Genomic DNA, 16,943 nt, shown 5'->3' on the forward strand with positions numbered 1-16,943 from the left:
AAACAGTCTGACAAGACACCATCACATGCCAAACATTCAAATAACAAAGATGTTCCTAAACAGTCTGACAAGACACCATCACATGACAAACATACAAATAACAAAGATGTTCCTAAACAGTCTGACAAGACACCATCACATGCCAAACATTCAAATATCAAAGATGTTCCTAAACAGTCTGTCAAGAAACCATCACATGACAAACATACAAATAACAAAGATGTTCCTAAACAGTCTGACAAGACACCATCACATGCCAAACATTCAAATATCAAAGATGTTCCTAAACAGTCTGACAAGACACCATCAAAAGACATACATTCAAATGACAAAGATGTTCCTAAACAGTCTGACAAGACACCATCACATGCCAAACATTCAAATAACAAAAATGTTCCTAAACAGTCTGACAAGACACCATCAAAAGACAAACATACAAATAAAAAAGATGTTCCTAAACAGTCTGACAAGAAACCATCAAAAGACAAACATACAAATAACATAGATGTTCCTAAACAGTCTGACAAGAAAACATCAAAATACAAACATACAAATAACAAAGATGTTCCTAAACAGTCTGACATAAAACCATCAAAAGACAAACATTCAAATAACAAAGATGTTCCTAAACAGTCTGACAAGACACCATCAAAAGACAAACATACAAATAAAAAAGATGATCCTAAACAGTCTGACAAGAAAACATCAAAATACAAACATACAAATAACAAAGATGTTCCTAAACAGTCTGACATGAAACCATCAAAAGACAAACATTCAAATAACAAAGATGTTCCTAAACAGTCTGACAAGACACCATCAAAAGACAAACATACAAATAAAAAAGATGATCCTAAACAGTCTGACAAGAAAACAACAAAAGACATACATTCAAATGACAAAGATGTTCCTAAACAGTCTGACAAGACACCATCACATGCCAAACATTCAAATAACAAAAATGTTCCTAAACAGTCTGACAAGACACCATCAAAAGACAAACATACAAATAAAAAAGATGTTCCTAAACAGTCTGACAAGAAACCATCAAAAGACAAACATACAAATAACATAGATGTTCCTAAACAGTCTGACAAGAAAACATCAAAATACAAACATACAAATAACAAAGATGTTCCTAAACAGTCTGACATAAAACCATCAAAAGACAAACATTCAAATAACAAAGATGTTCCTAAACAGTCTGACAAGACACCATCAAAAGACAAACATACAAATAAAAAAGATGATCCTAAACAGTCTGACAAGAAAACATCAAAATACAAACATACAAATAACAAAGATGTTCCTAAACAGTCTGACATGAAACCATCAAAAGACAAACATTCAAATAACAAAGATGTTCCTAAACAGTCTGACATAAAACCATCAAAAGACAAACATTCAAATAACAAAGATGTTCCTAAACAGTCTGACAAGAAACCATCAAAAGACAAACATACAAATAACATAGATGTTTCTAAACAGTCCGACAAGAAAACATCAATATACAAACATTCAAATAACAAAGATGTTCCTAAACAGTCTGACATGAAACCATCAAAAGACAAACATACAAATAACAAAGATGTTCCTAAACAGTCTGACAAGACCCCATCACATGACAAACATTCAAATAGCAAAGATGTTCCTAAACAGTCTGACAAGACACCATCACATGACAAACATTCAAATAACAAAGATGTTTCTAAACAGTCTGACAAGAAACCATCAAAAGATAAACATACAAAAAACAAAGATGTTCTTAAACAGTCTGACAAGAAACCATCAAATAACAAACATTCAAATAACAAAGATGTTCCTAAAAAGTCTGACAAGAAACCATCACATGACAAACATTCAAATAACAAAGATGTTCCTAAAAAGTCTGACAAGAAACCATCACATAACAAACATTCAAAGAACAAAGATTTTTTTGAACAGTCTGACAAGAAACCATCAAAAGACAAACATTCAAATAACAAAGATGTTCCTAAACAGTCTGACAAGAAACCATCACATGACAAACATTCAAATAACAAAGATGTTCCTAAAAAGTCTGACAAGACACCATCACATGACAAACATTCAAATAACAAAGATGTTCCTAAACAGTCTGACAAGACACCATCACATGACAAACATTCAAATAACAAAGATGTTCCTAAACAGTCTGACAAGAAACCATCACATGACAAACAAACAAATAACAAAGATGTTCCTAAACAGTCTGACAAGACACCATCACATGCCAAACATTCAAATAACAAAGATGTTCCTAAACAGTCTGACAAGAAACCATCAAAAGACAAACATTCAAATAACAAAGATGTTCCTAAACAGTCTGACATGAAACCATCAAAAGACAAACATACAAATAACAAAGATGTTCCTAAACAGTCTGACATGAAACCATCACATGACAAACATTCAAATAACAAAGATGTTCCTAAACAGTCTGACAAGACACCTTCAAAAGACAAACATTCAAATAACAAAGATGTTCCTAAACAGTCTGACAAGACACCATCAAAAGATAAACATTCAAAAAACAAAGATGTTTCTAAACAGTCTGACAAGAAACCATCAAAAGATAAACATACAAAAAACAAAGATGTTCTTAAACAGTCTGACAAGAAACCATCAAAAGACAAACATTCAAATAACAAAGATGTTCCTAAACAGTCTGACAAGACACCATCACATGACAAACATTCAAATAACAAAGATGTTCCTAAACAGTCTGAAAAGACACCATCAAAATACAAACATACAAATAACAAAGATGTTTCAAAGAGAAAAAAATCTGAAATTTCTAAAAATGAAGATGATGAAAAAGGGAAAGATTCTGATTTTCAGAAATCTTCTGGACATTCAAGTTATACTAAATACAATGATAAATATTGTGATGATAGGTATTCAGACCAATCTTCAAGTGAGGAGAAACCTGTTAAGTCGAAAAAACGTTCACAACATTCATCAATGAATCTGAATCATGTAAATGATTTGTTGAAAGTTGCTGAACAAAAATTCCAAGATCCTATCAAAACTGAAGTAATTAAAAAACCCAAAAGAGAAGAGGAACGATTATTAACTAAAAGAGAGATGGCGTCTCAAACAGAATTTCAAGAATATATAAAAAATAAGAAAATAAGAAGAGAGGCTGAAATTGAAGAGAGACAAACTGTGGATGTTAAAAGAGAAAAGCAAATCTCTGATTCATTAAAAGGGAAATCCACTTCAAATTTGATGACAAAATCAGCAAGTTCTTCAACAAATTATGTTAGAAAAATTCCTTATTCAGAAAAATTAATGACTAAATCTTCATCGCCTTTGCCTAGTTCATATAAACCGTTATCAAGTAACAAGTCAGATAAATCAATGTCATCTTCTTCAATTCTCTCAAAACCTTTTACAAAACAGTTCAAACTACACTCAGCAACACATTCTCAACACAATTCCGACTCCAATCCGGCAAAGAAAACAAAACGGAAACATATAGAAAACGAAGGAATTTCCCAAACAGATGAGCATCGGAAGATATCAAATGGTGCTAAAAGAAGTAAATATGATGATGTACGTGAAAATATGCTGGTGTGTGAACCACCAAAGAATGAAAAACAAGCATCTGCCAATTCATTTGATAGAATATGTGGAGAAATGCGGAAAAATCAACCAACAAATCCAGGTATTGAAATATATTAAAGCACACTTTTAAAATGGTAATTCAGAGCAATGAAATTGGTTTTAGAATCGTCCTTACAATGAGCAATATAAGTTTAGTCGACCTAAGGTAAATCATTATTTTTATTTTAGTAAAACATACAAAGAAGAATTAAGCCATAATCCTTTGATTTTGAAATAGGGATATTCTGTTATCTAAAGGTTGCTTAATATGTGTTTGTCAATGAAGCCGCAAACACAACAGAACAAATACCCAACGACTATTTAAACATTGGTCTTCAGTAATGCCAAAGCATCTATACTGGTGTCAAGAACTGAATCATTTTGAGAGACTCAGTGAGACTAGACATGCTAGAGAAAGTGGTAAATTGATTTAGACGAAGCTATTCTTCATCTATCAATGAAATTTTATTTCATTACACAGGTACTTGTAGTAAACAATTCCCTAGAAAGTTCCCTGATATAGTAAAGGCACATCAACAAATGATTTGGTTCAACTAGTTCATTTTCTGATCAAGTAGTTGGAAACCCCCTTTTTCCCATTTTTTGTTAATAATGTGGAGGTTTCATGGTGTTCCAGGGATGGAACCCCCTTATCAAAATGTCTGGATCCGAAACCTGTAGTTATTTAAGCACTTACATTCCCCGTATACATTGATAAAGGACTTGATTAGTTGAATATCAAAAACAAAGTAATAGAGGAGAGGCGAAAGGTTCTAAATGCACAATCAAACTCATAAGTAAAAAAAACAACTTAACCATGGCTAAAAAATAAATAGACAAACGTACACCAGTACACAAAAAATTACCTAGAAAATTTAAGACTAGGAACATGAACCCCACCAAAATTGGGAGTGATCTCAGGTGTTCAGAAATTGTTAGCAAATCCTGCTGCACTTGTGACACCGGTCGTGTGGCTCATGTTGCTTAGTACAAAACCCGTAATAAGTCTAATTGGGTAGATCACATTCAAGTAAATGAGACGGGGTTGCAGCTACGACAATTAGAACATATATGTTGTCATCTGAGAAACATATATTCCATAAAAGAGGGACGAAAGATACCTGAGGGACAGTCAAACTCATAAATCGAAAATGTACTGACAACGTCATGGATAAAAAATTAAAAGACAAACAGTCAAATAGAAGTATAGAATACACAACATAGAAAACTAATGACTCAGCAACACGAACCCCACCAAAAATGGGAGTGACCTCAGGTGCATCGGAAAAAATTCCTTAGAGTTCAATGATACTGATGTAATGAAGAAACACTCATATATATTGTGCATTTATTATTGAGATTGTTAAACAATGGACATTTTACATAAATGAGGGATTGATAATTATCATTCCCGAAATATTCTGCATAGAAATAATATTATCAAAATGTTTACATGCATAAAGAGCCTAAACCTAGAGAAAGAACAAAGGGTAAGGACAGAGCATCTGAAACTGAGGCACAGAGAAAAAATTCTGAAACTTCTAAATATGAAGATGATGAACAAAGGAAATATTCTGATTTTAATAAATCTTCTAGTCATTCCAGTGATACTAAATACCATGATAAATATAGAGATGATAAAAGTTCAGACAGATATTCAAGGGAGGAGAAACCTGTTAAGAAGAAAAAAAATCCACCACCTACATCAATGAATTTTAATCATGTTAATGATGTTTTAAAAGTTGCTGAACAAAAATCCCAAGATCCTATCATAATTGAAGTAATTAAAACACCCAAAAAACAAGAGGAACGATTATATACTACAAGAGAGGAGGCATCTCCAAGAGAATGTCAAGAATATTTAAAACGTAAGAAAATAAGAAGAGAGACTGAAATTGAAGAGAGACATACTGCTGCTGTTAAAAGAGAAAAGCAAATATCTAATTCATTAAAAAGTAAACCTACTTCAAATTTAGTGACAAAATCGGCAAGTTCTTCAAAAACTACTGTTAGGAAAAATCCTTATTCAGAAGAAATAGTGACTAAATCTTCTTCGCCTGTGCTTATTTCATCTAAACCGTCACCAAGTAACAAGTCAGGTAAATCAATGTCATCTTCTTTAATTCCCTCAAAACCTTTTACAAAACAGTTCAAACTAGACTCAGCAACATATTCTCAACACAATTTAGACTCAAATCCAGCAAAGAAAAGAAAACGGGAACAAACAGTAAAAGAAACAATTTCTCAGGAGCATCGGAAGGAATCAAAACGTGCTAAAGGATGTAATTCTGAAGATGTACATGAAAATGTGCTGGTGTGTGGACCACCAAAGAATGAAAAATCAGTATCTTCCAATCCACCTGAGAGAATATATGGAACAACTAAGAAAATTCAACCAACAAAGCCAGGTATTTAAATATAAATACCATTCAAAAATGTAAAGCTCACTTTGAAAACGGTAATTCAGAGCAATGAAATTGATTTTTAAGTCGTCCTTACAATGACCAATGATTTGTAAGTTTAATTGACCAAAGATTAGTCATTATTTTCATTTTAGTAAAAAATACAAGGAAGATTAAGCCATAGTCCTTTGATTTTGAAATATGGATTATTCTTTATTTAAGGTACATCACAAGTATATAATTTTTGAGACAGAATTTTTTCATAATTTGCCAAAATGAAGATTTAACTATGGTCTTTTCAAAAATTTAATAAAAAGTATGGGCCACCGTGCTATTTTTCAAGCTATGAGTCGTTGTAAATTGCCAAAATTTGGTTAGATTGTTCATGAAGAAACACATAAGTGTGCATAAAAAATTCTATGAGACAGAATTTTGAAATAAATTTTGAGAAGAAAGGTTTCATAATATGTTTTAAGATAATAGAAAGACAACATGGTGTCACCTAACTTGTTTTCTTGCTACAAGAAAAAGTTAAAAAAAATCCCAATTAGCCTAGTATAAATGTTGTACTAAAGATTTATCTCCCCTTAACTGGCTCATTTGAATAATATAATGTTTAAACTAAACAAAATGATATTTGTTAAAATATTTTGATAATTACGATTCATTAACAAGTTGTCTTCAAAAAGAAAAAAAATAGTCTAACCATTGAATTGCAAATCTGTCTCCAAATTTGCAGATTTAGGCAAAAAACTAGACCGATTTTGTACTGTGATTGTACAATCCAAGATGGCCGTTTACCATTAATCTACCTTAAAGGTAGCTCAATATGTATATGTCAATGAAGCAGCAAACAAAAAAGAACAAATAACCAACGGCTATATAAACATTTTCTTTGTGTAATCATACGTTTTTTGATTGAGTTAAGTCTGCTAATTGATATTTTATCGTATGTATTTATATGTTGTGATGTTATGCTATTGTTTCAGAAAAAGGGAGAAGGTTTGGGCCCATTAAAACGTTTAATCCCGCTGCAAATGTTTGCACCTGTCCTAAGTCAGGAATCTGATGTACAGTAGTTGTCGTTTGTTTATGTAATATATACGTGTTTCTCGTTTCTCGTTTTGTTTATATAGATTAGACCGTTGGTTTTCCCGTTTGAATGGTTTTACACTAGTAATTTTGGGGCCCTTTATAGCTTGTTGTTCGGTGTGAGCCAAGGCTCCGTGTTGAAGGCCGTACTTTAACCTATAATGGTTTAATTTTTAAATTGTTATTTGGATGGAGAGTTGTCTCATTGGCACTCACACCACATCTTCCTATATCTATTGGTCTTCAGCAATATCAAAGCATCCATACGGGTGTCAAGAACTGAATCACTTTGAGAGACTCAGTGAGTGTAGACATGCCAGAGAAAGTGGTAAATTGATTTAGACGAAACTATTCTTCATCTATAAATGACAATCAATTCCATTACACAGGTACATGTAGTAAACAATTATCTACAAAGTTCCCTGATATAGTAAAGGCACATCAACAAATGGTTTGGTTCAACTAGTAATATTTTCTGGACCCCCTCCCCATTTCCCTTTTTCTTCATCTTTTTGTTATAGATAATGTGAAAGGTTGAAACCCCCTTATTAAGATATATGGGTCCGAAACCTGTAGTTATTTAAGCACTTAAACCCCCCTATACATTGATATAGAACTTGACTAGTTAAAGAACAAAAAGTAAGTAGAAGAGGAGAAGCGAAAGATTCCATAGGGACATTCAAACTCATAAATCTAAAAAAACTTGACAATGCCATGGCTTAAAAAGAAAAATACTAACTAACACGACTATGGACGACTTCGAGGCTAGCCTTCAAGTAGCTGCGGCCCTGAGGACAACCACATAAACCACCATTTGATTAGATAAGTTTAACTGTAAATAGCAGCTTTGTATTTATACATATAAAACCTGTGTGAAGAGTACTTCCCTCAGAATCTACGCCTAGTCAAGACATACAGTCGTCTACGACTCCTTATCATTATTGAAAGATGATGAAATAGGGACTAAAGATATCAGAGGTACAGTCAAACTCATCAATCGAAAATAAACTGACAACGTCATGACTTAAAATGAAAAAAGACAAACAGACAAACAATTATGGTACACATGACACAACATAGAAAACTAAAGAATACGCAACTCGAACACCATCAAAACTAGAGATGATCTCATGTTCTCTGGAAGGGAAGGCAGATCCTGTATGACATGTGGCACCCGTCGTCTTACTCATATTATAACACATAAGAAATTATATTTTCGATCTCTATGTTTAACATTATTAGTCTGCCGTCTTTGTTTTTTTTTTCATTGATTACTTTGCACTTTTGTCTTTTATCAATTATAATGGCTACATATTTACTTAAATAGAAATAGTTAGTAGTTTCAATATATAATTTTTGTTCTAGATTTCATCCATCCAAATGACTTTCTTGTATACAATTTTTTTTTTTTTTTTTATCCACTGATATCATCTTTTTTTTTTTCTTTATCTCTGAGTCCTTAACATTAAGCGTACATATATGGATATCTTTTATCATATTGGGTATTAATTTGATTGTTCTTAAATTTTATATTTACTTTATTTAAAGTACGTTTGACTGGCTTGTAATTACTTTCTTTGATGATAAATTCGAAAGGATTTATTACCCATGTTATTTCAACTGATCGGGTGGAGCTTGCGTTTCAATTTGCAGAAGGACAGTCTATTTGAGCGTCACTGATGAGTCTTTTGTAGACGAAACGCGCGTCTTTCGTTTATATAAAATTAAGACCTGGTATCTATGATGAGTTTATTTCGAAGATGTGTGTGATAAAGATGCTTACCGTTAGAATTATAAATACTGATTTCTAGGAACGTATCACTGTCACCAAATAGATATACAAAAGAGCTGAGTGTACGATATGGAACGAATTAAATAGTTTTAAGATTTAAAGTATTTATTTGTGCAAAAGTAGGGTAATTTAAAGTATCGGCTAATGTATTATTCTTTTTGAAACTGTTCTGATTATGAGATTTATTTAGACTTTTTTACCTTTTTTCGACATGATCAATTCTATTTGCAACATATCCACATGCATTTCAGCACCCCCTTTTAAATGCCATTATTTAGAATTTATAAGTTGTTTATAATTTTGATATTTATCTTAGGTGGTTAAGTTATTCTTTCTTTCCTAAGCACACGTTTATTTTTTTTAAAGTAAAGATACAAATAAGCGTTGTTTTATTTTCACTCATTTTATAAAATGTGTATAGTTTAGTTGAGGTTCCCAGTAGCCGTGTGTCGTATTTTAACATGTTTTCTTACTTTCAAAATAAACTTTATGATATATTCTAATTCAAGACTTGTTATAAGAGTTTTGCATTATATACAATGTATTCAGTATGTTAATACGTGCAAATAGTAGTAGCGCAAGCATGCAACACATACGCGTACACTGATGGTAACATACAAACAGTAACACATGCATGATAAAAACAGACAGTACCTATACGATGTTGAAAAGTTTTTCGGTTTCTCTGTTGCGTTCTCGTAACGAAGAGTATACAGCAAATAACATATTGACCAATGTCTTTATAGCTGTAGTTGTTCACATTGCGTGATAGTAATACACAAGTTCTAAAACATAAAGTCGTTTACTACACGATCTTTACCGTGTTCCATAGATTTTATTTAAGTACCTGAACACATCTATCTGCAATAGTATCATCATGTACAAATAATATGAAATCTTGTTTATATAAATATGTAATATTTTAGTTACTTTAATTGATTTTTTTAGACCAGATTAGACAACCAGTAATTGTCAGAAAAGATAATGTAAGTATTACCGTTGTTTTCATGTCTTTAAATACTTCACTATTGACAAGCGGATGATGGTAACCGTAAATACAACCATCCAAATATGGCGGAGGGGACACCCCTTAAGACCTTTCCCTCTTAGTTTCTTTGTTTTAACATAAATGTGGCTTACATTACTCAGCCATCGGTTAGTAATTAACATTTACAATCAGTTTGTTAAATATTAGCCGTAAACAGTTTTCCGCTACTGAGAAAATTGAACACAATAAAAATGCGTTGATGATGACAACTCCAAGTTGGGATGGTGGTAACTATCGATCAAAATACTTTGTAGATGATGCTAACTTTTATATTATATGAGTTTTTCCCCAAATCATGCAATGTTTAACATCACTATACATGAAATGAAAGAAAACAATCCATGTTAACTGAAACCACAATATTGGAATATAGACCAATACTAGCACAAAATACAAAAATGTGTCGGGGAAAACAAATTAAAATGTTTATCAAAATGAACATTTCTTTAATGCAACAATTTCACAAACAGTGTTGCAATACCAACTAAAAAACTATATATGTTACTGCATTGTCCGTTATTTGTTTAAAAGTGTGATTTGTTCCAGCTAAATCCTCTTCTCATGCAGAGCAATTAAAGACAACTTAGTCGCCTTTAACCTGCTTATTTCTTTTAGTTGATATAATATGCCGGTGTCTCTAACACGTATTCTGCTATTCAAATAAACCAAAATTAAGTACTGAAGTACTAAACATCGGATGATTGCAAGTTCTTGCAAGATTGTGAATGGCCAAACGCAGTTGTCAAAAAAAAGTAATCACACCTTTATACATGAAACTAAAAAAACGTAGTAGATAGAGGGCGTTAAACAATTCGAGTTAGTATACATATAATGTGTTGCTTAGTTTGTACACGTACACATAAAGTCTCTTGTTATTTCCCTTCCATGTTGAGCACGGGGTAATGTGGGGTATTTATTTCGCGAGCCAGTTTATTTTGGGGTCCTCCTCGTAGTTCCCTTTTTAACCATGTCAATTTCTTTGAAAAATTAGAGACAATGATTTACATTTGAGAACGAAAGTGTTTGGTGTGAATTTCCGGATAAAAACAATATATGCACATTGTCGGAAAATATAATATTTATTTGTAATCACTACAAAACAGTAGAAAAGCTTGGCATAGCTCACTTTTCGTCCTGTTCTAAAGCTCATACAAATACATTTCATATTTCCCGATAATGTACATAAATTTTATATTTATGATTTAAGCAAATCTATTTCTATCAGTATTCATTGAAGAAATGTATTTATAACAAACGATAATAATTGCTATTTTGAACTCGTGAATATCCTCGAAGTTATCATGTTTATACATCGCTTAAAACCCAAAACGAATATTATGTATTGGATCTAGGCGATAGCAAAACACCGGAATGCCCTCACGGTCATCTGCTGTAATCATTTCTCAAATTTATTACAAAATACTTTCGATTTCTCTTCATACCATACGCGAATATCGAGTGTAAGATAATAGATTTGTTTATCAGGTGGTGTTTTATGTGTAATGTATGCAAATTTGCATCTGACAACTGCTTGTAAACTACCAGTCCCCGAGGGTATCATCAGCTCAAAAGTCAGTGCATCAGGCATAAATGTCTTTAGACGAAACGCGCGTCTGGCGTATTAAATTATAATCCTGGTACCTTTGATAACTATTTACACCACTGGGTCGATGCCACTGCTGGTGGACGTTTCGTCCCCGAGGGTATCACCAGCCCAGTAGTCAGCACTTCGGTGTTGACATGAATATCAATTGTATGGTCATTTTTATAAATTTTCTGTGTACAAAACTTTGAATTTTTCGAAAATCTAAGGATTTTCTTACGCCCAGGAGTAGATTACCTTAGCCGTATTTGGCACAACTTCTTGAAATTTTGGGTCCTCAATGCTCTTCAACTTTGTATTTGTTTGGCTTTTTAATTGTTTTGATCTGAGCGTCACTGATGAGTCTAATGGAGACGAAACGCGCGTCTGGCGTATTAAATTATAATCCTGGTACCTTTGATAACTATTTACACCACTGGGTCGATGCCACTGCTGGTGGACGTTTCGTCCCCGAGGGTATCACCAGCCCAGTAGTCAGCACTTCGGTGTTGACATGAATATCAATTGTATGGTCATTTTTATAAATTTTCTGTGTACAAAACTTTGAATTTTTCGAAAATCTAAGGATTTTCTTACGCCCAGGAGTAGATTACCTTAGCCGTATTTGGCACAACTTTTTGAAATTTTGGGTCCTCAATGCTCTTCAACTTTGTATTTGTTTGGCTTTTTAATTGTTTTGATCTGAGCGTCACTGATGAGTCTAATGGAGACGAAACGCGCGTCTGGCGTATTAAATTATAATCCTGGTACCTTTGATAACTATTTACACCACTGGGTCGATGCCACTGCTGGTGGACGTTTCGTCCCCGAGGGTATCACCAGCCCAGTAGTCAGCACTTCGGTGTTGACATGAATATCAATTGTATGGTCATTTTTATAAATTTTCTGTGTACAAAACTTGGAATTTTTCGAAAATCTAAGGATTTTCTTACGCCCAGGAGTAGATTACCTTAGCCGTATTTGGCACAACTTTTTGAAATTTTGGGTCCTCAATGCTCTTCAACTTTGTATTTGTTTGGCTTTTTAATTGTTTTGATCTGAGCGTCACTGATGAGTCTAATGGAGACGAAACGCGCGTCTGGCGTATTAAATTATAATCCTGGTACCTTTGATAACTATTTACACCACTGGGTCGATGCCACTGCTGGTGGACGTTTCGTCCCCGAGGGTATCACCAGCCCAGTAGTCAGCACTTCGGTGTTGACATGAATATCAATTGTATGGTCATTTTTATAAATTTTCTGTGTACAAAACTTTGAATTTTTCGAAAATCTAAGGATTTTCTTACGCCCAGGAGTAGATTACCTTAGCCGTATTTGGCACAACTTTTTGAAATTTTGGGTCCTCAATGCTCTTCAACTTTGTATTTGTTTGGCTTTTTAATTGTTTTGATCTGAGCGTCACTGATGAGTCTAATGGAGACGAAACGCGCGTCTGGCGTATTAAATTATAATCCTGGTACCTTTGATAACTATTTACACCACTGGGTCGATGCCACTGCTGGTGGACGTTTCGTCCCCGAGGGTATCACCAGCCCAGTAGTCAGCACTTCGGTGTTGACATGAATATCAATTGTATGGTCATTTTTATAAATTTTCTGTGTACAAAACTTTGAATTTTTCGAAAATCTAAGGATTTTCTTACGCCCAGGAGTAGATTACCTTAGCCGTATTTGGCACAACTTTTTGAAATTTTGGGTCCTCAATGCTCTTCAACTTTGTATTTGTTTGGCTTTTTAATTGTTTTGATCTGAGCGTCACTGATGAGTCTAATGGAGACGAAACGCGCGTCTGGCGTATTAAATTATAATCCTGGTACCTTTGATAACTATTTACACCACTGGGTCGATGCCACTGCTGGTGGACGTTTCGTCCCCGAGGGTATCACCAGCCCAGTAGTCAGCACTTCGGTGTTGACATGAATATCAATTGTATGGTCATTTTTATAAATTTTCTGTGTACAAAACTTTGAATTTTTCGAAAATCTAAGGATTTTCTTACGCCCAGGAGTAGATTACCTTAGCCGTATTTGGCATAACTTTTTGAAATTTTGGGTCCTCAATGCTCTTCAACTTTGTATTTGTTTGGCTTTTTAATTGTTTTGATCTGAGCGTCACTGATGAGTCTAATGGAGACGAAACGCGCGTCTGGCGTATTAAATTATAATCCTGGTACCTTTGATAACTATTTACACCACTGGGTCGATGCCACTGCTGGTGGACGTTTCGTCCCCGAGGGTATCACCAGCCCAGTAGTCAGCACTTCGGTGTTGACATGAATATCAATTGTATGGTCATTTTTATAAATTTTCTGTGTACAAAACTTTGAATTTTTCGAAAATCTAAGGATTTTCTTACGCCCAGGAGTAGATTACCTTAGCCGTATTTGGCATAACTTTTTGAAATTTTGGGTCCTCAATGCTCTTCAACTTTGTATTTGTTTGGCTTTGTAATTGTTTTGATCTGAGCGTCACTGATGAGTCTAATGGAGACGAAACGCGCGTCTGGCGTATTAAATTATAATCCTGGTACCTTTGATAACTATTTACACCACTGGGTCGATGCCACTGCTGGTGGACGTTTCGTCCCCGAGGGTATCACCAGCCCAGTAGTCAGCACTTCGGTGTTGACATGAATATCAATTGTATGGTCATTTTTATAAATTTTCTGTGTACAAAACTTTGAATTTTTCGAAAATCTAAGGATTTTCTTACGCCCAGGAGTAGATTACCTTAGCCGTATTTGGCACAACTTTTTGAAATTTTGGGTCCTCAATGCTCTTCAACTTTGTATTTGTTTGGCTTTTTAATTGTTTTGATCTGAGCGTTACTGATGAGTCTAATGGAGACGAAACGCGCGTCTGGCGTATTAAATTATAATCCTGGTACCTTTGATAACTATTTACACCACTGGGTCGATGCCACTGCTGGTGGACGTTTCGTCCCCGAGGGTATCACCAGCCCAGTAGTCAGCACTTCGGTGTTGACATGAATATCAAATGTATGGTCATTTTTATAAATTTTCTGTGTACAAAACTTTGAATTTTTCGAAAATCTAAGGATTTTCTTACGCCCAGGAGTAGATTACCTTAGCCGTATTTGGCACAACTTTTTGAAATTTTGGGTCCTCAATGCTCTTCAACTTTGTATTTGTTTGGCTTTTTAATTGTTTTGATCTGAGCGTCACTGATGAGTCTAATGGAGACGAAACGCGCGTCTGGCGTATTAAATTATAATCCTGGTACCTTTGATAACTATTTACACCACTGGGTCGATGCCACTGCTGGTGGACGTTTCGTCCCCGAGGGTATCACCAGCCCAGTAGTCAGCACTTCGGTGTTGACATGAATATCAATTGTATGGTCATTTTTATAAATTTTCTGTGTACAAAACTTTGAATTTTTCGAAAATCTAAGGATTTTCTTACGCCCAGGAGTAGATTACCTTAGCCGTATTTGGCACAACTTTTTGAAATTTTGGGTCCTCAATGCTCTTCAACTTTGTATTTGTTTGGCTTTTTAATTGTTTTGATCTGAGCGTCACTGATGAGTCTAATGGAGACGAAACGCGCGTCTGGCGTATTAAATTATAATCCTGGTACCTTTGATAACTATTTACACCACTGGGTCGATGCCACTGCTGGTGGACGTTTCGTCCCCGAGGGTATCACCAGCCCAGTAGTCAGCACTTCGGTGTTGACATGAATATCAATTGTATGGTCATTTTTATAAATTTTCTGTGTACAAAACTTTGAATTTTTCGAAAATCTAAGGATTTTCTTACGCCCAGAGGTAGATTACCTTAGCCGTATTTGGCATAACTTTTTGAAATTTTGGGTCCTCAATGCTCTTCAACTTTGTATTTGTTTGGCTTTTTAATTGTTTTGATCTGAGCGTCACTGATGAGTCTAATGGAGACGAAACGCGCGTCTGGCGTATTAAATTATAATCCTGGTACCTTTGATAACTATTTACACCACTGGGTCGATGCCACTGCTGGTGGACGTTTCGTCCCCGAGGGTATCACCAGCCCAGTAGTCAGCACTTCGGTGTTGACATGAATATCAATTGTATGGTCATTTTTATAAATTTTCTGTGTACAAAACTTTGAATTTTTCGAAAATCTAAGGATTTTCTTACGCCCAGGAGTAGATTACCTTAGCCGTATTTGGCATAACTTTTTGAAATTTTGGGTCCTCAATGCTCTTCAACTTTGTATTTGTTTGGCTTTTTAATTGTTTTGATCTGAGCGTCACTGATGAGTCTAATGGAGACGAAACGCGCGTCTGGCGTATTAAATTATAATCCTGGTACCTTTGATAACTATTTACACCACTGGGTCGATGCCACTGCTGGTGGACGTTTCGTCCCCGAGGGTATCACCAGCCCAGTAGACAGCACTTCGGTGTTGACATGAATATCAATTGTAAGGTCATTTTTATAAATTTTCTGTGTACAAAACTTTGAATTTTTCGAAAATCTAAGGATTTTCTTACGCCCAGGAGTAGATTACCTTAGCCGTATTTGGCACAACTTTTTGAAATTTTGGGTCCTCAATGCTCTTCAACTTTGTATTTGTTTGGCTTTTTAATTGTTTTGATCTGAGCGTCACTGATGAGTCTAATGGAGACGAAACGCGCGTCTGGCGTATTAAATTATAATCCTGGTACCTTTGATAACTATTTACACCACTGGGTCGATGCCACTGCTGGTGGACGTTTCGTCCCCGAGGGTATCACCAGCCCAGTAGTCAGCACTTCGGTGTTGACATGAATATCAATTGTATGGTCATTTTTATAAATTTTCTGTGTACAAAACTTGGAATTTTTCGAAAATCTAAGGATTTTCTTACGCCCAGGAGTAGATTACCTTAGCCGTATTTGGCACAACTTTTTGAAATTTTGGGTCCTCAATGCTCTTCAACTTTGTATTTGTTTGGCTTTTTAATTGTTTTGATCTGAGCGTCACTGATGAGTCTAATGGAGACGAAACGCGCGTCTGGCGTATTAAATTATAATCCTGGTACCTTTGATAACTATTTACACCACTGGGTCGATGCCACTGCTGGTGGACGTTTCGTCCCCGAGGGTATCACCAGCCCAGTAGACAGCACTTCGGTGTTGACATGAATATCAATTGTATGGTCATTTTTATAAATTTTCTGTGTACAAAACTTTGAATTTTTCGAAAATCTAAGGATTTTCTTACGCCCAGGAGTAGATTACCTTAGCCGTATTTGGCACAACTTTTTGAAATTTTGGGTCCTCAATGCTCTTCAACTTTGTATTTGTTTGGCTTTTTAATTGTTTTGATCTGAGCGTCACTGATGAGTCTAATGGAGACGAAACGCGCGTCTGGCGTATTAAATTATAATCCTGGTACC

The sequence above is a fragment of the Mytilus trossulus genome, chromosome 9 (assembly GCF_036588685.1).
Source record: "Mytilus trossulus isolate FHL-02 chromosome 9, PNRI_Mtr1.1.1.hap1, whole genome shotgun sequence".
NCBI lineage: Eukaryota > Metazoa > Mollusca > Bivalvia > Mytilida > Mytilidae > Mytilus > Mytilus trossulus.